The following is a 26,364-nucleotide window of genomic DNA, read 5'->3' as shown; positions in this document are numbered from 1 at the left end:
GGATGGATTTCTGAGAAAAAGTTGATGCACCAAAAATGTATTTGGTGCATTAAATTAAACCAACTAATAGATGGTGCATAGTAAGAATCAACAGTCTTAATCCTTAAACTGGCAGGCATTTCTGGAAATTTTGTTGCGTTATTGATCAGATCAATTTTTCCAATTTTGACATGTATAAATAAAGTTACAAGATTAGAGCATAAAATGTTACACTAAACCCCAACAAACCACATTTTCTGAAAGCAGACACTTGCCCCATTTTCAAAATTGCATTACGGAGTTTATATACATAGGAACCTTCATGCAAATTTTATTAAAAAAATGCATAAAAATTGATTTTAATGGGGTAAAATGTGTCCCAAACAAAAAATAATTAGCTTCACACCTCCTAAATGTAATAGATGAACATGTGTAGTGTTGATGGATATCTCATCTCATAGTCATATGTTCACATGAATAAATCAACACAAAATAACTAAAACTGAAATAAACAAAAAAATTGCTTTTCAGCTACAAATTTTAAGATGATGAAATGATGAGTCGAGTAAATGCAGCCTTAAGGGTGCTGACACACTTGCTGCTAACGTTGTGTTTACAAATGCAGTGCTAGTTCACGTGGGCGAGGCTTGGCACAATTGCATATGTCAGTGATGGCGAACCTTTTAGAGGTCAAGTGCATGAACTGCAACTCAAAACCTGCATATTTTTTGCAAAGTGGCAACACAGCAATTCAAACAGTAACTTATTGCAATCTTATTGCTCAGTAACATACCACACCTTTCAATGGACCCGAGGGCAGAAATATCTTTGTCAGAAGGAGAGGAAATTTGGATTGCCATTAGAGCTACCCTTAACAGCCTCCTGAACAGAAGGAGCTCCAATAATAACCTGACCCTGTCCACACCTACTTTCTCTTCCTGCAGTCAGAGGTAGACCAGGATTAATTATTAAAATAATGCTAAGCATGGCAATTCCTGGGACTGTAGGAGGATCCCTGTCTGGCAAACTCTGTCATGGGGCAACAACCTGCACCCATGCCATAGGTTCGCCACCACTGTTTCAGATGGATAATAAAGAGTTCAGCTCACCTCAAAACCTTGTGGAAAGCCTGACAAGGCACGGAACACCCTTCTGCGAGGGCAACAACACTTCTTGTACAGGGAAAAGAAACTCCATTTCCAGCCGTGTCCAAGGAAATTTCCAACTTTATTCAGGCATAATGTTTAAAATACAGGTGCGTTATTGTCCAACGTGTTTCAAACGGTAGCTAAGAACTAAGAACGGAGCTACCGTTTGAAACGCGTTGGCCAATAACGCACCTGTATTTTAAACATTATGCCTGAATAAAGTTGGAAATTTCCTTGGACACGGCTTGGACACAGCTGGAAATGGAAACCGCCGTTTCCATTGAAAAGCATTGGTAACCAGCACCGTGTCTTTTATTGTTTAAATGCAAGCCACTGTGTGCCGCTTATCAATCGCATATGTTTCCACGGAAACAAATATACGAATGGGCCGAGGCCCAACCCTAGGTGCTAGCGTTGCGTTTGTGAACGCAACACCAGGTTGCATGTGACTGCACCCTAAAACTTATATATTTTTTGAAAGCGGTCAACTGTTTGTCTTGGTTAAACAGTTGACAGCCTGTATTACCATCAAGTAACTTTGTGACAAACACAAATTATAAAAAAAAAAAACATGAAAAGACACATTTTATATATACCAAAAATACACAACATCTTTAAGAATTTATACTCTGAAAAATGCTAAAACAAAAGCCATGCAATATTGCAACCAAAGTAAATTCCTATCCTGGCAATTTTTTTAAATTTTTTTTTTAGTAAACACAGCCTACCATGTATACAAACATAACTTGGATAAATCGGAAAATTTACATGAAAATTCTTAATTTCCACTAAAATATGTACACATCCACACTACTTAATGTATTTTCCTACAAAAACGGTAAGATGTGAGGAGTTCATACATACCCCACATGTGTATATTCACCAAAATATGCAGGGAGTTAAATCCACAGGGCACCCCAAACATTTTTTGCTGAGCATTGCACTTCGCTTCACACACATATACTATTGTACACCACTCTAATTCTTATCAACCAATATACCGGTAACTTCTTTTTTTTCTATTTCTTACACAGCTCTGTGTCATATAACCCAAAGAAACTTCCTAACTTTCACTCTCTATGTTTTCTAAATGAATTAGCTTGGATGATTAATGTATTTTTCTGCAGTTTACTGATCATAAAATAATAACCTTTTAAAATTTAACTTGTTATTTTTTCATTTCAGGAAAAATTTTTGGATGGAATTTTTGACTTTAAAAGTTATTGTTTTGTTTTAATTACAGGTACCTTGAATTCTGAGCCCAGTCTATGTACTCTTAAGTTGCAGGTGGACTAGTTATAACTGTCTTGAGCTATGAGAATTTACATATATATATCTATATCTATTTTTTTTTCCTCCGTGTGGAGGGAAGAATCCAATCTGGCAGTAAAGGAGTTAATAGTGAAATGTAGTTTTTCTGATTGTGCATCAATAAATCCATCTTATGCTGGCTCACTTGGCTGAGCCCCCTTCCCCCATCAAGGTCCAGACTGTCAGAGTCCCGTCTGGGCAGCAGATTGCCCCAAATGATCATTGGACAGGAGAAATCTCTCTTGCTTAATGTTCCATTGCAGAATCATTTGTTACAATGAAATCGCCAATGTTTCCATAGGGGATCCACCCTTAATGTAGAGGTGAGCGAACCACAGGGTGGGATTAAGAACATGATTTTTAAGGTGGACATGCGAGCCGTGACACAGAAATTCTGTACATTATTGTTTTTGGAATCCCACAGATAATGAGGATTAGGAAGTCATCTGTGTTTGTGCTGTAATGAGGTCAACCCCCCCTTCCGCACACACATCACATGACACAGGGCTGGTTTTACTGTTAAATAATCATCCAGTTTGATTAAATGATTTTTGTCTCCTGTCCTATATTTTGAGTGACTTTTCCTCATGCCCTGTAATGAGATGTGTATAATTGTCTGGCTTCTGCTCTTTATCTGCTATAAATGGTTAACAGAGGTTTTTTTTAACATGTGTAAATGCAGAATTGGCATCAAATGTGGATAAAAGATCAGAGTGACTGTTAAATCCACTGGGCTCAGCAGTTAATTTGCTCTGTTCCTAATACCACTGGAGGTAAATATTTAATACCCAGGTGACTTGCTGGCCTTTTATTCAGGTTTCCTGTGTGTTATATGATACAGTCTCACTGAGCGCTAGGGTCCTCTCTGCGTTGTGCAAACAGTTCATGGATAATTTTGTTGAGCGGGTAGTTTGTGTGTATACATATACAGGGTGTAACAAAAATGTTTGGATTGGGGAATATCTTGTAAAATACACATCGGTTCTAAAAAATAAAACTGTCAAATATTTATTAAAAATCTATCCAATAATACCAGTACCAGAGAGTTTGAAAAAAATTGAGTCCTTTGTGCCCTTGTAACAAACGGTGTAGGGATAAGACGGACCGCGGTCAGGAGCGACAAAGGTCTTTAAAAAAAATTGCCTCAGCCCAGCTCCTATTTTTTCTTTAACTCTCGGACAACCCCTTTAAGTCACCTCCCCTCTGAAGATGGGATTTTTATATTGTTGCATATAAAGTTTTCAGATATCGAATGCTCTATATCAGTGATGGCGAACCTTTTAGCAGTTGAGTGCCCAAAGAGACACCCAAAACCCCCCCTTATTTATCGCGAGGTGCCAACCAAAAATTAAAGCAGTAACTTATTGCTCCCTGTTCTTCAACAATGATATTGGCCTCCTGATGACAGCAACACCGTAGAAAGATGGCAAATTTGCATCATTTTAGCTTCTTTCCAGTGTCCCTCCGTAGACCTGTAGGGGCCAGCATGAGGTCCTCCAAAGGTAATTCGGCCATGTCTATTCATTCTCCCTCTTCCTACAGTCCCATGTAGCGAAGTCAGTATCAAAATGTGACTGAAAGCAGCAACTTTTAAGTTGCTTGGAACTGCAGGAAGATACTATGAGTCCTGTCTGGTGCGCTGGGGTGATGGCCCGGGTGCCCACAGAAAGGGCTCTGAGTGCCGCCTCTGGCACCAGTGCCATAGGTTCGCCACCACTGCTCTATATTAAAGGGGTATTCCCACGAAAACAAGATTCTTAAATGTACTCGGGATAACAATCTTCTGACTATGGTCGGATTCTTCTCATGAATAGCAATTACATCTGTCACCAAAACAGAAAAATTTATGTCATTTTTACATGAGAGTCAGAATCTAAAATTAAAATCTTAAATGGGAACCCACATTTTTTTTTTAACTACCACTCCCATGTGTTGGAGATTGGAGGCCACGTTTGATAGCATTGAATAGATTTTTGACATATTTGACATACCGTATATACTCGTATAAGCCGACCGAGTATAAGCCGAGACCCCTCATTTTACCAACAAAAACTGGGACAACCTATTGACTCGAGTATAAGCCGAGGGTGTAGTATACAGCTAACCAGTCCCCATGTTGTATACAGCCTGTATATATTGTATATATTTTTCGTTTTTCCATCTGATGTGTATTTCACAAGATATTCCACTGTCAAAACCTTTTTGTTAACTATTGTGTAAGAAAATATGACCCTGCCCTCAATTGGTGCCCAAAAATATAACTGTAGGAAACGTACTGTATCTAACTGGTATAGGTCTCACAAACCCTGTACGACAGCGCTCTGAAGTATTACAAGTCCCTTAGAAGCTATGTTTCATTTTAGGCAGTATATAATGTGATTATCAACATTACATGTATCCAAGGCATATCCTCCAGCCCAACATGGAGGGGGATGGGTCTGGGAAAATGTCATCTGTGTCTTGCTGGAAACCCACTATTGCCAGATTAACTAGACAGGAATTGGGTCACAAATCTTGTGCTCCCTGATTACAGGCGTAGCAGTGGCTGCAGGGACAGTGCAAGAGAAAACACGTTGATTAATTATTATTAAGTATTAGGCCCCTTTCACACTTGCGGTTTTTTTCACACGTATTTTCTGCGCGTGCTTTTGACGTGCAGAACTTGCATTGCACTCTGACCCATTGTAAACAATGGGTCTTTTTAGACTTACATTTTTTTCACGCAGATAAAAATATATAGATCATGTTGGTGTCTTAAAGTGTTTTGTATGGCAATAGTCAAAGTTTTTTTATTTGTTTTAAAGAATGAAAACGTGAAAAGAAGTGTAAAGTTTTAACTGTGGTAATCTTACTCGTCTGTAAAGTACAAAGAAACAAATCCTAATTACTTTATTTTTATATTAACATGTCTTTTGGAAGACTAAACAACTAATGATCACTGTGTCTCCCATAGTGGGTATAAACTTCCAAAGTGCTACGACTATGGAACACAAAAAGGGGTTACAGAAGATCTACCATCAAAATCAAGGGTGATAAGCCAGGGGCACATACTCCTAGATCCAGGCACTGTGGTAATCTTGTAATATTTGTTATCCATGGCCTCCTTCCTTCTAAAATGAACTTTTGCTAATGACAGAAGGGCTCCTTATGGGAGAGTGCTGTCTACCTGTCTACCTGCTGTAATCTCAGGTCAGTAAGTTTCAGCACATAGTGGGAGGGGGGAAGTGCTCCTGCACAGTGTGAAGCTAAGGGCTCTAGTAAAACCCTTTTGACTTTTATTAGCAGAATCTTAAAAGTTGATTTTTAGAAGAGAGGATGAATAACAAATAAAAGAAGATTACCAGAGTCACGGTACCTGGATCTATGAGTAAGTGTCCCTGTTTTATCATGATGGACTTTGATGGTAGATTTCCTATAACTAGCACACAATAATATAATTTATTATTAAAAAAAGTAAACTGCAAATAAGAGATGGTTAATGCCAATAATATGGTTTTAAAATAATAGATATTTAAAAATCTATATATAATATAAATAATAGATATTTAAGAAATATGATTAGAGTTTTTTTTTCAATTCTTTTATTATTGAACTGTGGCCTGATAAGGCATAAGGGATTGTTATGGGTGATTACTAGCACCCGGCAGTTAAAAGGTTAACATCCCCCCCCCCCCCCCCCCCCCCTCCTCGTACACTTTGTGCGCTCGTGTTTCCTAATGATGTTTGAACTGGGACAACAGGATGGGTAAGTGGACTCCAGGCTCGGTGTGATGTGAGATCAAGTGTCTCAGGAAACACAGGGAATAAAGGTATGAAAGGCAGCGTAGATTAAATATTTACTCTGCCATATTTCTGCCTTCACCTGTGCAGCACTGCCATTATGCTGCAAGATGCATCTTGTCATCTGCCGCTTAGTACAAAATGCACATCACAAACTCCATGAGATTGTGACCTGCTGCTTGTGGTATTACTTATATTACTAATGATCAATTGGACCTTTGCTGAGCTGCAGTACCCTGAGCAGCATCTTCTCCTCCCTGCAGATGTAATGTACCTAATGCTGCAAGCTGACGTCTACTCACTGGACTGTGTAACAAGCCACAACTTCTAGCAAAGTTTAGCTGATTGGTGACTTGTGTAAAAGCAGTCAGTGTGACAGATGTAAAGATGATGAATCCAGATTGGGTCTTGTATATTCTGCACTTTTTTAATGTCTATCACTTTGATAAACATGAATATTTTAACAAATATTCTTCCAGGTGTGACTATCTGCTCCCCAGCGGACAGATGCGACAAAGAGACCTCCAATTCATGCATAGTGACTGTCACTTGCATGGCAGCATGTTGGGAGGGGAGGGCATGTTGCATGAGATGTCCATCTCCATGCAACGTTGATAAAGTGTGGTAACAGCTTAACTTTCATTCTCTTTCCTTCCCCTTTTCTTACTGCTACATTAGATGTCAATGACATTCCAGGTGAGTGTCTATACTGTCTAAGGCATCCACTTTTAGCATAGTGAAATAACTTGAATTTATTATAAAATCATTTACTAGTACAAAGTATATTTATCCTTTAACAGATCTGCTTTACACTGTTAACAAGTGAATGAGATGGATCTCTCATGGCTCCTGAGTAGTATCACACATAATGGCATTTACAAGTACTTTTATTTTTGCTAATTGCAGAGATGCATATGGCTGAGAGTCGTATGGTCTTCTTTTTTCTTAGTAAACTATTCTTTACTAGCTGACGGCCCAGCTTTCCTGCATGGCTTAGAAAGCTGAGATAGGGTGTGGTGAGGATGCCATACTTGTGCTCTTAAGTATGTGACTCCACAATCCCCTTTGCTGGGGTATTGTATAACTGGCATGTAACTGTTCTTTCTTGCTTTTTCTATCCATCTCTGTTTGTTTGTTTCTCTCTCTGCCTCAAGGACTGGCCAATCTCATGATTGATGACCAAGGTATGCTCTTCTTGCAGGCTCTGTCCTATTGACTTCCATTTTTGTGTGAAGAAATCCTTGATATCACGGAATTTGCATTTGTTCATTTCTTTATATATAAAGTTTCATAATGAGTGGTGTCTGATACAAGTAGAGATGCTGGGATACGTAAGGACCAGTTGATCTCTCTTGTGACCCTTGTATCTTAAATCAGAGCAATGATCAAGAGAGTCAAAGTGATTTTGTACTCAGCACAGATCCCAGGGGAAGTAGATTAGAATGTAGGAGTAAGAATACTTCTGTTGGGTCCATGGAACATCTGATGCCAATTTATGGTATTATTAAACTGTCAACCGAGTCAAATATTTGGAATTTTCACCTGCCAGTAACTAAACGATGAGGATGCCTCTTGAACTAATGTGTAACAGTATCCTATGCCATCACCGTGACATCACCGTGACATTACTATGAGCTTCATTTGTTAGTGATTTTGTACTTTATGTAGTTTAAATCAAGCCCTAACATGACCACTTTAGTGCTATGGTGTGTCAAAATGTTATTAGTCCCAGGGATCTGTGCAGTGGGTCCAACCATTGCTGGGTCTTGTGTGCTGTGTTCTATATCATACATCATTTTGTTATTTTGTCACTCTGGGCATGTTGCTGAAATGATGTGTTTGATGTGCCTTTTTTTCTTATGTGATGCACCCCGTCTGCTCTCGTGGATTCCATCTGCCGGCTGTAGGTAGAAGTAAAGGTAGATGACTTATTTATTACTTTGTGTTGTGTCTGATCTGTATGATGTGCTATGCATTTTTATATAAGCTTGTCATATTCACCTATGATCTGGATTATATGTCACCTGATGGATTTCCCTGTTTTCCTCACATTGTTGGTGTTATTCTGTGTGGAATATCTAAAATTGTATGGTAAGACGCTGCAGTGAATACACATGACAGTTCAATATTTCATTTGCCCATCTGTGCGAAAAATGCATTTATCTTAGTACATGTACCTTCATTGTCATCCTTGCCACTCTATTCTTCATATGTTCTTCATTGTATTGATACAGGTAACTTTTAAGACTGAGATTTTTGTTATGTCTAACATTTTTTACAATTATTATTATTGTATATACTTTCTATTAAATGAAATCCAAATCCAACTCCAAATACATCATGATAAACCAGGGACACTTACTCATGAATCCAGGCACAGTGACTGTGGTAATCTTATATTTGTTATCCATGGCCGCCTTCTTTCCAAACTTAACTTTTAAAATTATACTAATGAGCCTAAGGAGCTTCCCTGGCCACACTGTGATCTGGCTTTTGGGTTTTACATTGTCTCATCCTCCCCCTGCTCCATCAGCACTTGCACAGTGAGCCAATCCTGCTGTAATTCCAGTGCTGAGGGAGCAGGGGGGGTTGAGACAGTGTAACAATCTGTAAAGCCAGATCACAGCAGGGCTAGAGTAGCCCCGAGGCTCATTGGCATAATTTTCAACATTGATTTTTGAAGGAAGGAGGCCATGGGTAACAAATATAAGAATATTACCACAGTCACAGTGCTTGGAGTTATGAGTAAGTGTCACTGATTTACTTTAAAGGGAACCTACCACCACGATTCTACCTATAAAGGTAGATCGGGTGGTAGGGGGATGAATGAGACGTGAGGATAGCACTTTTTTTGGCTAATCCTCACGTCCCGGCTATCTTTAAGAAAACTTTAATCGGCGGATATGTAAGTGGGCGTGAAGTAGCCGGACATGAAGCTACACGTCGCGGCTACTGCACGCCCCAGTAGCCTCTTTTCTCCTCCTACCATTGCATCTTCGGCGCGCAGCTCCTCGTAGCTACGCGCCCACGTCCGAATACCCGGCTTTCTGCGCATGCGCAGTAGCTCCGGCCTCGAAGCTGCGGCCCCGCACCCGCAGGCCTGTGTTCTGCGCATGCACAGAATGCAGGGTATTCGGACGAGGGCGCGCATCTACGAGGAGCTACGAAGATGCAATGGTAGGAGGAGAAAAGAGGCTACTGGGGCGTGCAGTAGCCGTGGCGTGTAGTCTCATGTCCGTCTACTCCATGCCCCAGTAGCCGCTTAAAAAAATTTACATATCCGCTGATTAAAGTTTTCTTAAAGATAGCCTGACGCGAGGATTAGCCAAAAAAAGGGCTATCCTCGCGTCCCATTCATCCACCTACCACCCTATCTATCTTTATAGGTAGAATTGTGGTGGTAGGTTCCCTTTAATATTCCTGTGTGCACCCCTTAACCTATTTTATAGTGTGACCACAAGTTGTCTTTACAGATGAAGAACTGTTGAGTGCCTAGTATATTATGCATATTATTATACATACACGCTCATACTTCATGGGCTGAGTGTTAATAGGTCTTCTAGCTTGATTGTTTTGTTAATTCTGCAGTTACAACTTCTGCAGAAATAATTGTTATGTTTGATCCCTGTATTGTAAATGATACCTAATGCCCATTAATACAGAGTGAATTATTAATTTCCGCGCAGATGGGGTCAGGGAGGAACTTGCTTGATTTGTTGTTCTCTGTAAATTGGTTACAATTTGCTGCATTGTGCTGAGCTCTAGACATGTGACTGAAAGCCTGTGCTGCTGTGTTATGTAGGTATGGCTATAGCTCTTGGCTAGGGCTGCAGTTCTCCAGGTCTTAATTATATGGTTGTGTTTAATTTTTTTTTAAATATGTAGATATATAAATAATGAGTGAACAATCATCCGTCCAATATGCATCGTCTACTGATTTTCAAAGACCTATGAAGTTTTCTGTTAGTATTCTGTTAGTATTATGAAGTATTCTGTTAGTGTGATTTGTTTCTGTCTATACGTTTATAATGAGGGGCTGGAGAAAGGATGATTCCTGACACAATGAGAAAGGTGATGGAGGGTGTTTGTACTCTAAGATTCATATGACCGAGATAACCCAGTCAGATCTATGAGAAGGCAATTGTGCTCCTAGATTCCACATGAAGGTGACTGTTAGGATATGAGAAGATCCAATGGGTGTGGAGCAGGTGTGCTTGATGTAAATCTGTTCTGTCTTCCTTACAGACTCGCACCCTCAGGCAGCTGAACACTTATGTTTCTCCGTCAGCTCGGTACCGTAAGGGAAGCGATTTGCATAAGGATGTGACTGTGGCAATTTGTTTGCAAATTAGGCCCCTCTGAATAAACACAGATTGTGCAGGGTTCTGGAGACTCCCCCTCACTACCTCCTTGTAACCTCAGCTATGTTGGAGGTGACCGTAGCATCTACATTATTCTAAGTATTTCTATATCGAAGCATGAAGAAGATCACAAAGCCAGAAATGTATATTACCCAGCTAATAACTTCTCCTTGGTATGACCACTTTAGGGAACTGTGAAGCAAAGATTATACTTGGCACAAAAGAGATAACGTACAGGGGCTAGAAATGCTCAGAGAAGGAACTAGGTTGGTTAATAGCTGGAACTGGGAACCTTGCTGATGGTACACAGAGAAGAGGAAGTGTACAGACTCAAACCGGAAAAATACAGTAATTTGAGAGATAAAAGTGGAGACAGAAATTGTGGAAAATTGATGGACTACTTTAGCATGTATACAAACAGTATGATCTGAAAAAACAATGGTTTGTACCATGATCAGGAAAACAGTAAAACATAAAACACAAATCCAACACCTTTTAAAAAGTACAGCTACTTGCTATGGTTTTACGCATTAACATGTAATGCACAATGTTTAAGATAAACACTTCTTGGTCTTAGAACTTCTTAAAGGCAAGATGTTTTCAGAAAACCAATTTCTAGTTTGTGTGTGTGTGTGTATATATGTATGTGTGTGTATTAATTTGCACACTCTATATATTTAACAAACCGTTCGATTACTTGCAATTCTCACTCTGGACAGTACAGTAGACTTAATAATAGATCGACATGTTAATTCTACATGGGATTTCAGTGCAGTCATATAATTTAAAAAAACAAAGAGAGATGGCATTACAGTAGATGATATCACCTCTATGGAAAAGACAATCATTTACTATTGATGATGGGTAATGTCACAGTGTATGTACACTGCATTTGTGTACAGATCATGCCTTGAAATTCCTCCACAGACCTCGGCTCCAAGCATTTGCTGCCTATGGGCCATGAGTCTGCAATAAAACATATTACAGAATGCAGTAAAACAGTGTCTGGCAAGATGGCAGCCCATGATGAACAAAACATATACAAAAATATATTGAAATATTACAATGAAAGTAATGTTTTGATATCTTTTAACAAGTTGGAAAAAAAATGGGACAACGCACTGAATTTTATTTTAGGCATATGCCACCTCAGGTAAACAAGAAGACATGATAAATAACACTGTGCCATAACCAAACTAACTGCGTTCTCATTAGTAATGAAGATGGTTAGCAGCTAAGCGGAAAAACGAAGGTGGCGGAGTCCTCAGTCTAACAAATTAAGATTCCTGGTACACTAGCCCATAGAAATTAGGAGAATAGAAAAGTTTTGGGCTTTAGAGATTTAAAGCAATGTTGCTAAAATGTTGTAGTAAAAAGTGTTGGTGGAGTAGAAGTAATTCTTTACACTCTCCCTGCTGGAGGGATGAGCAGTTGTGAGACATGACCACACTGCTAGAATACCAAAGACATCACTGTACTTAATTTGGAGTTGGGGATTCAATACCATTTACTTTATACCAATGGAAGACCCATCGACCAAACCGGTTAACCTCTGAATTTAATGTTCCTATGGAGAGACTTTTTGGTAGGTTTTGAGTAGGAGAAACCAGAGGTAGTGGGATGCAATTTAAAAAAATTAGAGTTGCATTGCCCAGGTAAAGCCGAGACTTTGAGATTCCTCAAAATGCTAATGGCGCTCCACTGCAGCCAATGTCTTTCCTTGAAGTAAATGGAAGACCTTATAGGAAATATAGCACATCAATTTAACCTCTAAGATTTGTTAAAAATCTGACATCCTGCATACCTTTATAAAAGATAAAAATAAGCAGCTGATTGCTGCAAAAAATACTTTGTGGCAAATTGAAGTGATCAACTGATTCTTTATATTAAGATAGGACATATATAGTCATGGGAGATGGTTGTGCCAAGTGTAGAAGCCCTGGTGCATTATGGCTAACTGGACATACCCATGGCTATCTGACTAGTGAAGTCCACCATATAAACCTGTCTTTTTGTATTAAATTTAAGTCTGCCAGTGGAAATTTTTGTTTATGCACATGCTGTCTCTCTCTGTAAAGGCCCCTGTCTGTCACTGTCACCACATTGTCATATGAATATGTCACACTAACCACACTGTAAAATAGCTCCTGAACTCCTTAAGCAAATTTATTAGATCTGACACATAGACTAATTGCTTAAATGAGACCTCCCTGTGTCACAAAGATCTATTTAGTCAAATAATTGTGAAAAGATTTTTTTTTTTTTTTGGATATTTTATTTAATTTACAAAAATTCCCCAAGTACTCGCATGATGCCCCCAGCAGGCAGTAATCGCACTGATGCCCCACATTAGCCAATATTCACAGTGATACCCCTGTAGCCACAATAAGGACCACAGTAGCCAAAAAAATGTCTAGTAGCAGGGAATCTGTGATGAACCAGCAGCCAGTAGTCACACTGATGCCCCCAGTAGTCACACTGATGCCCCCAGTAGTCACAATAATGCCCCTAGTAGCCAGTATTCACAGTGATCCCTCCAAGAGTTTGTAGTCACAGTGATGCCCCCCGCAATGGTGTGTGTGTGTATATTCCAAAGGCGGAACCTTTGATCCGGCACTGGCGGACACGTCATCACACATCCCCTGCACTGAATCAATTCAGCGTTGCGGCCTTGGTGATGGAAGGAAAGCAGCACACACCTCCTTCTATGCTGCACCACAGAAAGGGTTATGAATGATATTTGTAGGGTGTATATTTACAAGAGGACAGAGGAAGAAGGGGATGTTGCAGTCTGATTCCAGTCAGCTCAGGAACACCCAGGTCACTCAATTCACAAGATTACAATGCAGTGTGAGGGGAGGTCTTCTGACTCATATCAACATCATCATGCAGAATAACTCACTACAGTTAATGAGGTAGGACCTTTGGTTTGGAGGGCCATGTTTGCATGTAATTTTATTCATTTTGATCACATTTACCCTGGTGTTTAAAGATACAGCTGGATAAAAATTATACAGGCTCGTCTTTACAGGCCTGACAACTTCTGTGTTTTTTATGAATGGAACCTGTCATCAGCAAATGCCCTAATAAACCACTACCAGCATATTGTCAAACAGCCTAACACCTTCAAGTTTTTGTTTCTTTCATGGTCCAGTGTGGTGGCATCATTCAGAAAATAAACTTTCAAGTGAGCTGTAAATTGAATGCATGAAGCCAAGGAGGTGGAGAGGTTAACACTGAAGTCATGGTCGGTAGCTGTGAACGCCTCCTCATCTGAGATTGACATTATCCATCGGACTTCTGGAGAGCTTATTATTGATGTCGCTGGATGCATTAACATCAATTACAGTGAAGGGGGATTTCTGAGAAAGAGAAAGCTTGACTTCCGTGTTAATATCTCCGCCTCATGACTTTATACAACCAATTTCCATCTCACTTCAAAGTTGATTTTCTAGATGATGTGACCACTCTGGGTCATGAAAGAAACATGATGTTGTAGGTGTGCAGCTGCTTGACAACCTACTGGTAGTGGTTCATTCATTCAATTTCTGCTGACAGGTTCCCTTTAAGTAGAAGTCAGTGGTAACGATTAAAATTCAGAACTATGTTGGGTTCACATGTATTGGCCAATACTTTTTAAAATAACCACTTTTAGCTTGCAGATCCAGGGTAAAACATTGTCAAATCACTTGGGTCACTTTACTGAACATGTAACACTTGTTCTGTCCATGATACACATGTAAAGAGAGACTCAGTTTGTCTTTTAACCTTGTCAATCGCTGTGATGGTGTTGCATATGACAAACTGCCTGTGTTATCATAAAAGACGAGGATCAGACCACAGTATAATAATTGTTCCAAAAACAGCCCGGGTAGGGGGGCCGAATCCAGGCTCTCTGTAGCCGCTAATCCCACTGAATGAAAATTGCAAAATGCCTACTCCCTCCTCCTCTATGTGATTTAATCTGATAAATAAGACATTTGGATAATAATTAGTATTAGATTGTGCAGCGTTTTATTTCTGTGTTTGATATAACAGATCAGAGTCTTATGCGATTGAATTAACACTTTCCTGTCCTATTTTTACTCTTGTGACTTAATCGGCTCCTAACTTTAACCCCTTTGTGAACACACCGTATTAGCCAACAATGGAAAGTATCATTTAGTATTGGTGCAGAGGCACCAGAACAGAACGCCTCTATAACATCAGTCCAAGCAGAAAAAATTGACAATGTGTTGTGTTTTTTTTTAAAGTTTTTTAACTAATGTATATGTTCTGAGTTTATTTAGGGTAAATTAGATAAATCTTACAAAAGATTAAAGAAAATTTTAACCGGAAAGACACACGCCATGAATAAAGACAAGATGTAGAATATAAAATACTTTCCTGAACAAATGGAAACAAACACTACAAGGGTTAGAAACCAATTAAAAATATTTAAAACAAACAAATAACACAATGGGGCGAGCCTGTGAGGCTACAGCCCACCAACCACCCTACTCACTAGAAATTATGGGGTGTGTATCTCCCTTAGAAATATAATAAATTATAAAAATATATATGTGAACACAGTATATGTTGTGAACGAATAAACAGTACAATAGAGATAAATGCATGCATATATTCCTTCTAAAAGGAAATATATATGACTATATCGAAGTCCATAGAAAATCCTTGTGACTAAATGAAGCTCCAATATATACTCACATAATAGGAACAAAGAAATAAATGCAAATTATCCTAAATAAGCCCTGCTGAAGAGAAATGTGAATATTTGTGTCAAAATACATGCTGATAATTTATCAGCTGGTAATCAAACAATTTGTTGACATGACCTAAAAATATAAAGTTATTACAAACAATGTGATGATATCTGCAAAATTAATTTACAAGAACATCTTGTAAATTAAAACCAAAACATCTACCGGTAGTCTAGTTTTTTTTTTTCTGTAGAACTCCTAACCTTTTCTTTAAATTATAATTAGATTGTGAGCTCTGCTGTCCTGTATTTCAGGTGTGATGTGTTGTGTAAGCAATGCATTGCGATACAAGAAGATGAACGGCTTTCAGGAGCGAAGGAGTTAAATGCTCCCCAGTGGTTTTGGCAGGTGCATTGACATGAAAGCTAATACAGTGTGTGGATCCATGTAAAAACAATCAGTAGAAAACACACATCCCAGATGGCTGCTTGGCCTGTGACCTCCTTTTAATAAGCTACTCAGGGCTAATTATTGCTCCCTTTCAGGCAGGGTAATTTAGTTTTGGCTTTTTTTTTATTTTAAAGACGCCGCTCAGTGCCATTTTTCTTCCTCGTCCCTCCTGATATCATGCGCTAGACGCTGCTGTCACAGAAGGTCATTTAATTTGACACCAATAATGATGCTAAACAGCAGAATCTGTGAGGGTGGTGTGATGGAGAGGACGGCGGAGGAAACACTCTATTATATAATAGAGTGGAGTAAGTGCAGACTGCTGGGACGGGTGCCTTTATATTGTTGCTAAAAAGAGGAAATCTGCTTCAGACGGTGAACAGATTGCTGGGTTAGAACACGGGGGCATATTTACTAAGCTATGTGCGCCAGTTTTCTGTCGGACCTTGCACGTTCTTTCTAGTGCAAACTGCTTGCCCAGGTATTTAAGAAGGCTCTGTGCCACGTATATGTTTTGTGTTGCGCCTGCACTATTATTCATGCAACACAAATTTCTGCACTGAAGGGGGCGTTCCGGTGATGCAAAGTCCGACAGAAATGTGTTGCACGCCCTATGTTAAAGGTGCACAGTTTGCACTGTTCTTAGTAAATGTGCCCCACAATCCAGGTTCGATTATCTTAGAGCTAGGATGGTTGGCTCAATGGGCGTTTTATTGTTGATGGCAGCCTACATATTCATCAAAGTCAACAGAAGATGGTGCCAACAGCTTAAATCCTGACATTTTTTTGCATTGACCAACACATTTTATAATTAAATTAATCAGATGATCCCTATTATGGTAGGCTGCAAATGGAGAAGAACAGTTTGTGAGCAAACTTCCAGTTTTGTGTATGGTGACCTAAATTTACTTTCTGATGTTTAAGCCTTAAGGTGGATTCACAGTGATCTGTGATCAGTCTGTCATCACGGAACGTAAAAAGTACTGTGTCACGAACTGACCACACAGCAGGGACGGTACTCCATGCATCTCATTGATATATGATGCACAGAGTTTCTGCTTCCCTGATATGCAGCAACACTGCAATCATTACAGTTTTGGCTCTACTTCTTATCTGGGGAGTAAGAACTCTGTGCATTATATAGTATGGTCAGTTTGTGAGACGGCACTTTTTGACATTGTCTGATCACGGATCACGCATCGATCACAGATTGATTGCTGACAGTGTGAATCTGCCTTTAGTTACTCTTCTGTATTTTGTCAGTGCCCCTATCAGAAGATCATCCTTACTATATCCCCATTATACTGCAAATTTGCTTTCTTGCATTGATTAAATGATACTTGGATCCATTATTATGTGAATATGTAAAGATATGGGTTTTTAAGTTTTTTTTTTTTTTTTTTTTTTTTTTTTTAATCCATTGTATTGTACTGTGCTAAAAATTATTATATATAATTATATATTAGACTAGTTAAGGGTCAATCTCTCCCCCGAGGAGCTCACACTCTGTTTTATGGCTTAGTAAAACTGCATGTACCCACACTGATTGCTCCTTTTCCTGGCTGGTGTCATATTGGAGATAAATACCCCTTGACCGTTATCTCTCTGATTTATGTCCAAGGCTTTTCTTTGTCTTGGAGGTTTTCTTTTTCTTTCTCATTTGTATTTTGCTCTCTGTCTGTAGCTCCCTCCCTTCTTCTCCTCCATTTATCTTTCATTTCTATGCTCTTATCTCTGCTTTCCAGTCTCCAGTTATTTAATGGATTATTAACCCTTTCCTGTGTGCGGATGACTCTGCACTGTGTGTCCATGCGTGTGACGTGCTTAGAGATTAGTTTCGGGTCATAAGCCTGGGAAGGACACTGCTGTGGATATTTGATTTCATCTCATTGTGTGGATTCAGTTGTGTTTCGGTAGTGTCTAGTGAATGGAGAGTTAGTCACCTCTGTTCCATTGACTTTTTTGTCCTGTTCTTGCCATTCTTTTTGTGGGTCACCTAGTAACTAGATACTGGTAACATTCTATTATAGGTGTCATCCAACTGCTTTTACCAATTAAAAAATACCATACAACTTGCAAGTTGGATTTTTTAATTTGATGAATTCTGAGAAATGCTCCATTTTGTTGATCAAAGTTTAGATGCCACTAAAGTGCCACCTTACATTGGTATTCCATGCAATTCTAAACTTGCATCTTTAAAGGCACAGGCATGGGAAAAGCTGCCTTTAAATTGACCAGAGACGTGTATAAGGAAAGAACCCCATACATAGATCTAGTCACTAGCTTTTACTCCACTAAACTAACACCTCCCTTAGATAGGGTATGACATTTCCCTTTTAGCAGCCCATTTTTTTTGTTTTATTTAAAACCTGCTCTTTCACTAAGAAAAAAGAAAAATTTCAATCAGAGATGAGTCGTGCTGAAAGGCTCCTATCTGGTATCCTTTAGATTCTATTCCGACCAGAATGATTCTAGGTGCTAATCTTTCAAAACTGTTTAAAAAAAATCAAATAATGGCTCTATGCTCTCCTGCACAAACTCCATAGGGAAAAATTACTCCATAGGGTAATATTGTTTGGTTCAGGGTGTGTGATGTGGTTGCTCACCTAGTCGAGTTGTGCTTAGCACAACTCGGCACAACTCTAGTGTTAGTGTATGGGATGGTGGTCAAAGGTGCACCCGATGTCTTTGTGTTCTCCAAACACGGGATGCTATGTCGGTTGGAGTCAAGGAATCGGTTCAGGAGGGTCAAGGACGGCAGGCGCACAGCGAGACCGGGTATTTTTCTCCAAAAATGTTATTAACGTTAAAATAGACCCAAACAGGTAATCACAACGTGTTTCGGGGAACGGAGGTCCCCTTTTTCAAGTGAATTAAAATTCAAACTCTGGGCGCTGTAGGAGAGGTGTTCCAGGGTTGCAACAGCGTCCAGAGTTTGAATTTTAATTCACTTGAAAAAGGGGACCTCCATTCCTGGAAATGCATGCCAGGTCAATTCTGTCATGGTGTCAATTGTCCCTGACCAAAATGGCTTAATGCCAAGGAAGTTTATCCGAAAATTTGAGCAGACTTTTTCTCTGGCTATGCATGATAATGTAGAGCTGAGGATTTTGGTCTTGCTAGATGTGGCCAAAACTTTTGTCTTGGTGGAGTGGTGTTGTTTATACTTGACAGTGGAGAAATTTGGGTTCCCAATGGAATTTATTACATGGGCCGCCCTTCTATATAGGTCTACATGAAACACTCTGGACCTTCAGGGAGTGTGATACTAAAGGTGATTACAGAGTTTGGACTTCAATCAGGATTAATTGGTTCAAGTTGAACATTCTCCCTATTACACTTCCCTTGATGACCCTTGTTTGTCAGCGGATTGGGGCAAGGTCGAGACTGTATCTCTCCCTTCTGGCCTGGGTGAACTTAATTAAAATTCTTTGTATACCATGTCACTTTTTCCAAAAAGTGCATAGTTGTGTAACTTTATCTTGGGGAGATGGGCAAGAGAGCTAGGGTGACCACCCATCTGTTCAGACCCTGGGAGGAGGACTGGGTGAGAAACCCTAATTTTGAGCTATAATAATGAGCCCTGGTGTCGCACTTTTGAAGGATGTTACATCATGAAAAGTGACGCATTACGGTACTATTTTCCTTCCTCGAGCACCTTCTGTTTTGGGACAGTGGAATGGCAAGAGGGGCATATTCCCCACTGGGGAGATAACCCAGCTCTTCCTAAACTTTGACTGTGAGGAGGGTATGCTTTTCTCATTCTAACAACAATGCATTATCCTATTCCTTTCACCTGCCGTACGTTCTGCTTTAGCTTGCGTTCCGCTCAGTTTCTAGGAGACAAGCTGATAACTCCTATCTGCTGTCATTAAACATGGGATTGCCCACTGGGAAGGTGAGGTGGGCCCACTGACAGATGAGGAATGGAATATTGACCAAAACTAGACTCCTACTGTCTGGAGGATTGTATATTGCAAATGTATGTACTTCACAGGTCATACTTGACTACAGCCAGGGTCAGTATTTTTTTTTATTTTTTTTATCCTGTTTTCCCGGATTTGTACACTCAGACGTTGGGCTCCTAGCGGTCCCAGATGACCCTAAAGTGTTCCTTCAAATTGTGCCTGGTGGATCCAGAGCTGTTCCAATTCACCACGGTATGGACCTTCTTTACTGAATCCTTGTTTTTGTGCCTGGAAGATGGTGGCAAGATTTTGAATGTCTGCCCATTCTTTGACCTTTTGTGACTGTTTCAGAAAGGTAAATGCTACTCTTCCCCTCAAGAATGCATATTTAGTCATAGGAAAAAGCATAAGCGGACATTTCATGAGGAATGGGATAGGTGGCTTGAGTCGCTACTTACTGCTAATCTCCTGATTGAGCCTGTCATCTTTACAATACAGGTGGACCCCTTTTGTTTGTGTTTTTCTTTAGTTTTACTTTACCTTGTTTAGATTTTTGTAGAATCGCTGTCTGTACTATGTTAGCTCATACTCCTGCTACCTTGTTTCCAATTTGGAGTTGACATACACTACAGCTCAAAAGTTTGGGGTCACACAGACAATTTTGCTGCTCCCTTTGCTGATACTCCAGCATTGCAGACCTTTGGCATTCTAGCTGTTAACCCCTTAACACTCTGTGCCGTAGCTCCTATGGCGCAGAGGTGCGGGGGGTGTATGAGGAGGGCTCATGGGCTGAGCCCTCTGAGACCCGAGGCTGCATGGTTTCTGCAGTTTCGTTACAATGAGCCAGTGGCTCACGGCATGGAGTAATAAATAATGTGACGGAGAAGTAAAACTTGTTATGCTTAAAATAAGCCCTCACACCGCTCTGTACATGGACAAATAAAAAAGTTAATTTGCTGAGGTAATCTGGAGAAATTTCACCCTGTGCTTCCAGAAGCCCCTCCCACAAGTTTGACTGGCTTGATGGGCAATGGGCCATACGGCAAAGCTACTCCCACAACAGCTCAATGGGGATGAGATCTGGTGACTGGGCTGCCACTCCCTTATAGATAGAATACCAGCTGCCTGCTTCTTCCCTAAATAGTTGAACAGGACAATGGCCCAAAGCACCTCCAAATTATGCATGAAGTATGAAATTGGTTCTAATCAAGCGCTGTCGAAAGGGTATTTCATGGCGTTGCAAAATGGAGTGATAGCCTTCTTTATTCAAAATCACTTTGATCTTGTACAAATCTCCCACTTTTCCTCCGACCATCACATGACCTCCACCATGCTTGACAGATGGCAGCAGTTAGCGTCCAGCATCTTTTTAGATGTTCTGTGTCTCACAAATGTTCTTCTGTGTGTTCCAAACACCTCAAACTTAGATTTGTCTGTCCATAACACTTTTTTCCAATCTTCCTCTGTCCAGTACCTGTGTTCTTTTGCCCATATTAATATTTTCCTTTTATTAGCCAGTCTTGGATATGGCTTTTTCTTTGCCACTCTGTCCTGAAGGCCAGCATCCTGGTATTGCTTCTTCACTGTAGAGATTGACACTGATGTTTGGTGTGTACTATTTAATGAAGCTGCAGTTGAGGACATGTGAGGTGTCGGTTTCTCAAACTAGAGACTCTAATGTACTTTAATGTACTGTCTTTTTGCTTAATTGTGCAACAGGGCCTCCCACTTTTCTTTCGACTCTGGTTAGAGCCTGTTTGTGTTCTCCTCTGAAGGGAGTAGTATACGTCGTTGTAGGAAATCTTCAGTTTCTTGAAAATTTGTCGCACGAAATGGCCTTCATTTCTAAGAACAAGAATAGACTGACAAGTTACACATGAAAGTTCTTTTTTTCTGGCCATTGTGAGAGTTTCATAGAACAAACAAATGTGGTGCTCCAGATTCTCAACCAGCTCAAAGGAAGGTCAGTTTTATAGCTTCTCTAATCAGTCAAACTGTTTATAGGTGTGCTAGCATACTTGAACAAGGGTTTTTCAAGGGTTTTCTAAAAAACATCAATTAACCTTCTTACACAGTTAGGAAACACAATGTATCATTAAATCACTTAAGTGATGGTTGTTGGGAATCGGCCTATATACACCTATGTAGATAATGCATTAAAAACCAGATGTTTACATCTAGAATAGACTAATAATAATGTGCCTGAGGGGCCTCGGGCTCCATGAAAACCTATTTGCATAATTTTAAAATCCTTTTGTGTTAAAAAAAAAATCGGGGAATAAAAAGCTAAAAAGAAGCAGATCCTGCCAGAGGGAGCAAATAGTATCTCAGTGTACTTGGTATACAATCCTTGATCCGGGTGGTAGATGTTCGTTAAATAAACATTGGTGAGCATTACAGTAGTACATGGCTTCAAAGAGAGAGATTCCTAAAGGGAATTACAGGTGTGGACACTGCAATTATTGCAGATACAAACTTTGATGGTAAAACTCAAACAGTTGATTTTTTTCATTTTTTTCCACCATTGTAGTCTGTGTGGTGTTATGCACTATGGGCAGATACTACATAAGCAAAACTATAAGGCAGCTGTTTGTATACTTTAGGAAACACCAAAAAATCTGCCAGATCAAGGAAACGTTACCCCCCTCTTATCCAAAACATTAGGGAGAGCCATGCTGGCAATGCCGATGTACAGAGATTTTCTGGAAAGGGTAGATGTGAACCTCGCAGGATCCATATGTTACAGCAAGAGAGTAAAAGTATAATCAGGTTTAAAGCAATGGAAGATATAGGGTTAAATGACCAGAATGACTTTTCCGTTAGAATTAAAATTTAACATATAAACCATTTATCTGCACATTGTAGATACACTTATTGTTCTCATTATTGTAATATGTTTTAAATGTTATTTAGCAGGGTTCCTAAGAGTTTTTATTAAGAACCTGTCTTAGTTTATTTAAAAAAAAAAAAAAAACCTAGCTTGTGATGTGATGGTTATGTTCGGCCTGCTCACTGACTATTTGCCACAAGGAGTTATGCTCTGTGTTGTTCACAAGTTGCGGCGACGTCAATCGTCTGTGTGCAGGTATATAACTTGCACGTCCCAGAGGAGTGACATCAATGCTTGAAGAAGCACACCCCCCCCCTGCACACAACATCTATGTGAATAAATATATATCCATATAATCTTCTCTGATCATCTATACAACTTCTATAAAACTTGAATAATATTAATTGTCAAGTACAGGAAGGGAGTCTTCCTGAATTTATGCTGGACAGCCCTCTGACGGCTCTCAGCCCTCCAAAACCTCCAGAGTAAACTTAGCTGCCAGCGACAATCATATATGAAGAGACACCTTGCATAAATTATGCCAAAATACAATATAATAATCTCTAGTTAAATCAATTAATTCAGGTAACATCTCTTCTGAGTCATGAAATCGTTAGTACACAAGATGACTCTTATTAAATCGAAGTTTTAATATATAAAAGGACAGTGCTTACAGACAAAAGGGGTTACCATACAAAAATTAAACAGACAAATACATACAATGTAAAAATAGCAGTTTGATAAAATAAGAGGGATAAACACGTACATAAATACATTAAGTTACTTTATGAGTCTGGTGCCTGGAGAAGCAGAAGTAAGAAATCAATCTATCTGCTATGGATCCCCCAAAGAATGACCAGCTTCTATCTGCAAAGTTCTAACATTTCACCCCCCCATCCGAGTCCTCCTGCCTGTGATGACACAAAGAAGGCTTGGAACATTTGTAATTTCCTTTTATGACTTGTGTGCCTTAGAATGTTTACATGCTGATACCTTGCCACGCTGGCATCCTATAAACGTGGTCCTGCATCCACCTTTTCTCTCATGATGTCCCGCATGCATGCATACATGCTAATCATGAAGATATCTGTACTAATATTTTGGAAGTTACTTAATTGGTCCCTGTTACTTATACAGTAACACTGGACAGTTGGATGGAATTATTAGGGAAAGGTATGTGGCAAAATATGAATTATGCCACATATTTCTTTGATGTGTATAGCAAAAGTGGTTTTTCTAGCTGTGACCTCCGAGATAGAGGCCACTACCTCTTCCTGACCTGAATGTCAAAAATTAATGGCACGTGGTGAGATTTTTTTTATGTTAGTATCTATGGTTTTAGGGAAAGATTGTTTTATCGCCCAAGCATCCTGGTCTGGGTAAGTAAATTTCAGAGGGGAGGGGGCTACCACTTCTTGTATTTACTCTAAATCAATAAAAATTATTTACCTTAATTTATGGTGGATTTAAAAAAAAAACTCAGGTCCACAAAAGAACAAAGTTGAAAACAGTTTTCAAGTAAACCTCATTTTTAACAAAAGGGCAAAAAGGATCTGTTCACACAGTTTTTCAAACAGATCTTGACAAGTTCAGTGTTGGAATCCAATTGAAAGACTGTCATTCTGAAGTCTCATTGTTTGTGATTGACACAAGTGTGTGGGTCACATTAAAATAATCTTGCCAAAAGAACTACACATTGGCCCCGTATGAGCATGTGGTATATGATCTTTCTAGTTCGTCTTGTGGTGATGCTTGTCATGGTTGCATGGATGAGGAAAGTGTTTCTGAACTAGAAGCTAGCAGTGCCCACAGGAGATCTCTTCTACTTGTAATATTCACCGGCTAGGACAATCACAAGGTCCTAGCTGACACCGGCAGTGATTGATGTCTCCTGAGAAGATGTCCAGTATGATATGGGCAGCATGTTACAGGCAATTAGAATTCAGACTGACTTCCACATTAACCCTTCATATGCAGCTTCTTAGTAATGCACAATGGCTGACAATCCTGTCGGGTAATTTTTGCAGGATTTTTGAGTGCAGGGGCATTTTATTACATAAAATTATAAAAGAAATGGGAACCCAAAGTATATAGGGAAATATATGGTTTTATGGTCTACAGTTAAAGGGACATTCATAAGCAAAGTAACCCACCAAAAGGTGTGAAGACACAATGTTATCTCATGGTGCAGTCCTGTCTTCTCAGTTCATGGGGTCCACAGAAACCTCTGCATGCATAGATAAGGAACTGCCCCGCCTTAATCTTTGTGCAAGCTCCATATTTGCATAAAGTGAATTAATTTATGATGATAATGATTGCATTTGCAAATGAACTTGGAGGGGGCACATGAGAATTAATGTGAAGGGACATGTCTAAGCTCAGGTGCCAGTCTCCCACAAACACATCCTTTGGTATTAGAGGCCATTGTGGCCTTTGGATAGGTGTGGCAGTGAAAGGGTTAAGTGGCCGACTCAGTGCTCCTAGCCTTGGGCAATACTACACACTGTATCATGGAAGTGTCGCTGTGTGTTAGGTGAGCGGTGGTGACAGCAGCGGCTTGGGGGGCCGCAGGCAGATTACATAGACTCCTTGTACCGTGGACTGTGACAGAAGCAGGGGGTGCTGGCGATCACATCCTGGGGTCCTGGTGTAGGCTGTAAGGTGCCAGTGTACATCTAGGAAGGGGAGTGTGCCCAGAAGGGCTGTGAGGTAGACAAATATGAACAAAGGGCAGTTCTTTGGCCTTGCTAGATGAGATCACCAACTGCAAACTATCCATTCTCTGGCAGATGTGTTCAGGCCCAATTCACAGCAAAAGCTTTATAGTGGCTCAGCAAATCCTTATCAGACCCATACCATGTGTGCAGCAATACTGAATTATGTGCATACAACATGGCACATTCACAACACTACGGTAGCCGTAACATTATATGTGGCAATATGACAGGATCATACACTGGAACCACAATGCTATATCTGGACTATGTAGTGTGCACTGGAATTACAGTGCTATCTGGTAATTGCTGTGTTAATCATGTAGCGTGCTGTGGCAACATTATGTTGTCTTCAGGCTCATCGGCCCCCAAAGTTCTTGTGCTAGTTGTAACTATTTTTTCTGTAGGAAATGTCAAACTGAGGAGCTGCTGGATGGATATTAAGGGAAAGCATCCTTCTTATATAAGTCTTTACAGCAGGTTGGTTTAGACTTGTTGGTGTTTAACTTGCTAAGGTTGGCTAAGTCTGTGAATTTGTTTCCCAAGATGCGGGAACCCATTTTTACTACACAAATGCTTGTTCCACTTTCTCAGTGACTATTTCATTGGCAGGTCCTTGAACGGTGGTCTGGCTTTTAAAGAGGACCACTATCAATTTGCTACTGTGGCCCTTAATGCAGTGAAAAGGTTAATGTAGGGTGGTTTAACCCAATGGGCAAACACCCGGCTGCTATATAATCTCCTGGCACGCTCTGAGCACTTCTAGAGTAGATCCCTTTTAAAATCACTGCTGTGACATACCCACTGCTAGATGATCCTATTCCATTGTCAGATTTCCTGATTATTAACGCTGCTGACAAGGCCCCGGCAGTGTGGTTAAAACACTATGTTTATTAGTCTACCTCAAAACAAACTTTATTTTTACGCTAATGAAGCCCAAGTGCTCCTGGGAGCGTCACCAGATCCTACGTTGGGTCTGGCTATCAGCTCCTCTGCCTCCTTGCTCCTAGTTCCGGAAATCTTGTGGCAGCAGAGTACTAGCTCTCTACAGTTGCAATATTTCTGTCACAGTGAGGGAGAGGTGTAGGGAGGTGGGGGAGAAGGTAGAGTTTTCTTTTTTTAAATCAAATTTTTTTAATTGTTTTTTTTAAAACATTTTATACATAACCACCATTTCCCACTT

General features: G+C 39.9%; 1 protein-coding gene across 17 annotated transcripts in view; it reads left to right on the top strand.

Moving 5' to 3' along the window:
- NRXN3 (neurexin 3) overlaps nt 1-26,364 on the top strand; it is a 311,716-nt gene that overhangs the window by 19,887 nt on the left and 265,465 nt on the right. The window contains exon 1 of one of the 17 annotated variants that reach the window (XM_072116768.1): nt 8,116-8,137. The exons of the other annotated variants lie outside the window; for them this stretch is intronic. The gene's annotated coding sequence lies outside the window, so the exon portion shown is untranslated. Of the gene's footprint in view, nt 1-8,115; nt 8,138-26,364 lie in introns of those variants that run through there. 17 annotated transcript variants of the gene reach the window in all.

This window comes from Engystomops pustulosus, chromosome 7 (genome assembly GCF_040894005.1).
Source record: "Engystomops pustulosus chromosome 7, aEngPut4.maternal, whole genome shotgun sequence".
NCBI lineage: Eukaryota > Metazoa > Chordata > Amphibia > Anura > Leptodactylidae > Engystomops > Engystomops pustulosus.
Note: the sequence above shows the minus strand (reverse complement) of the source record. Positions and strands in the feature narration are given on the sequence as shown.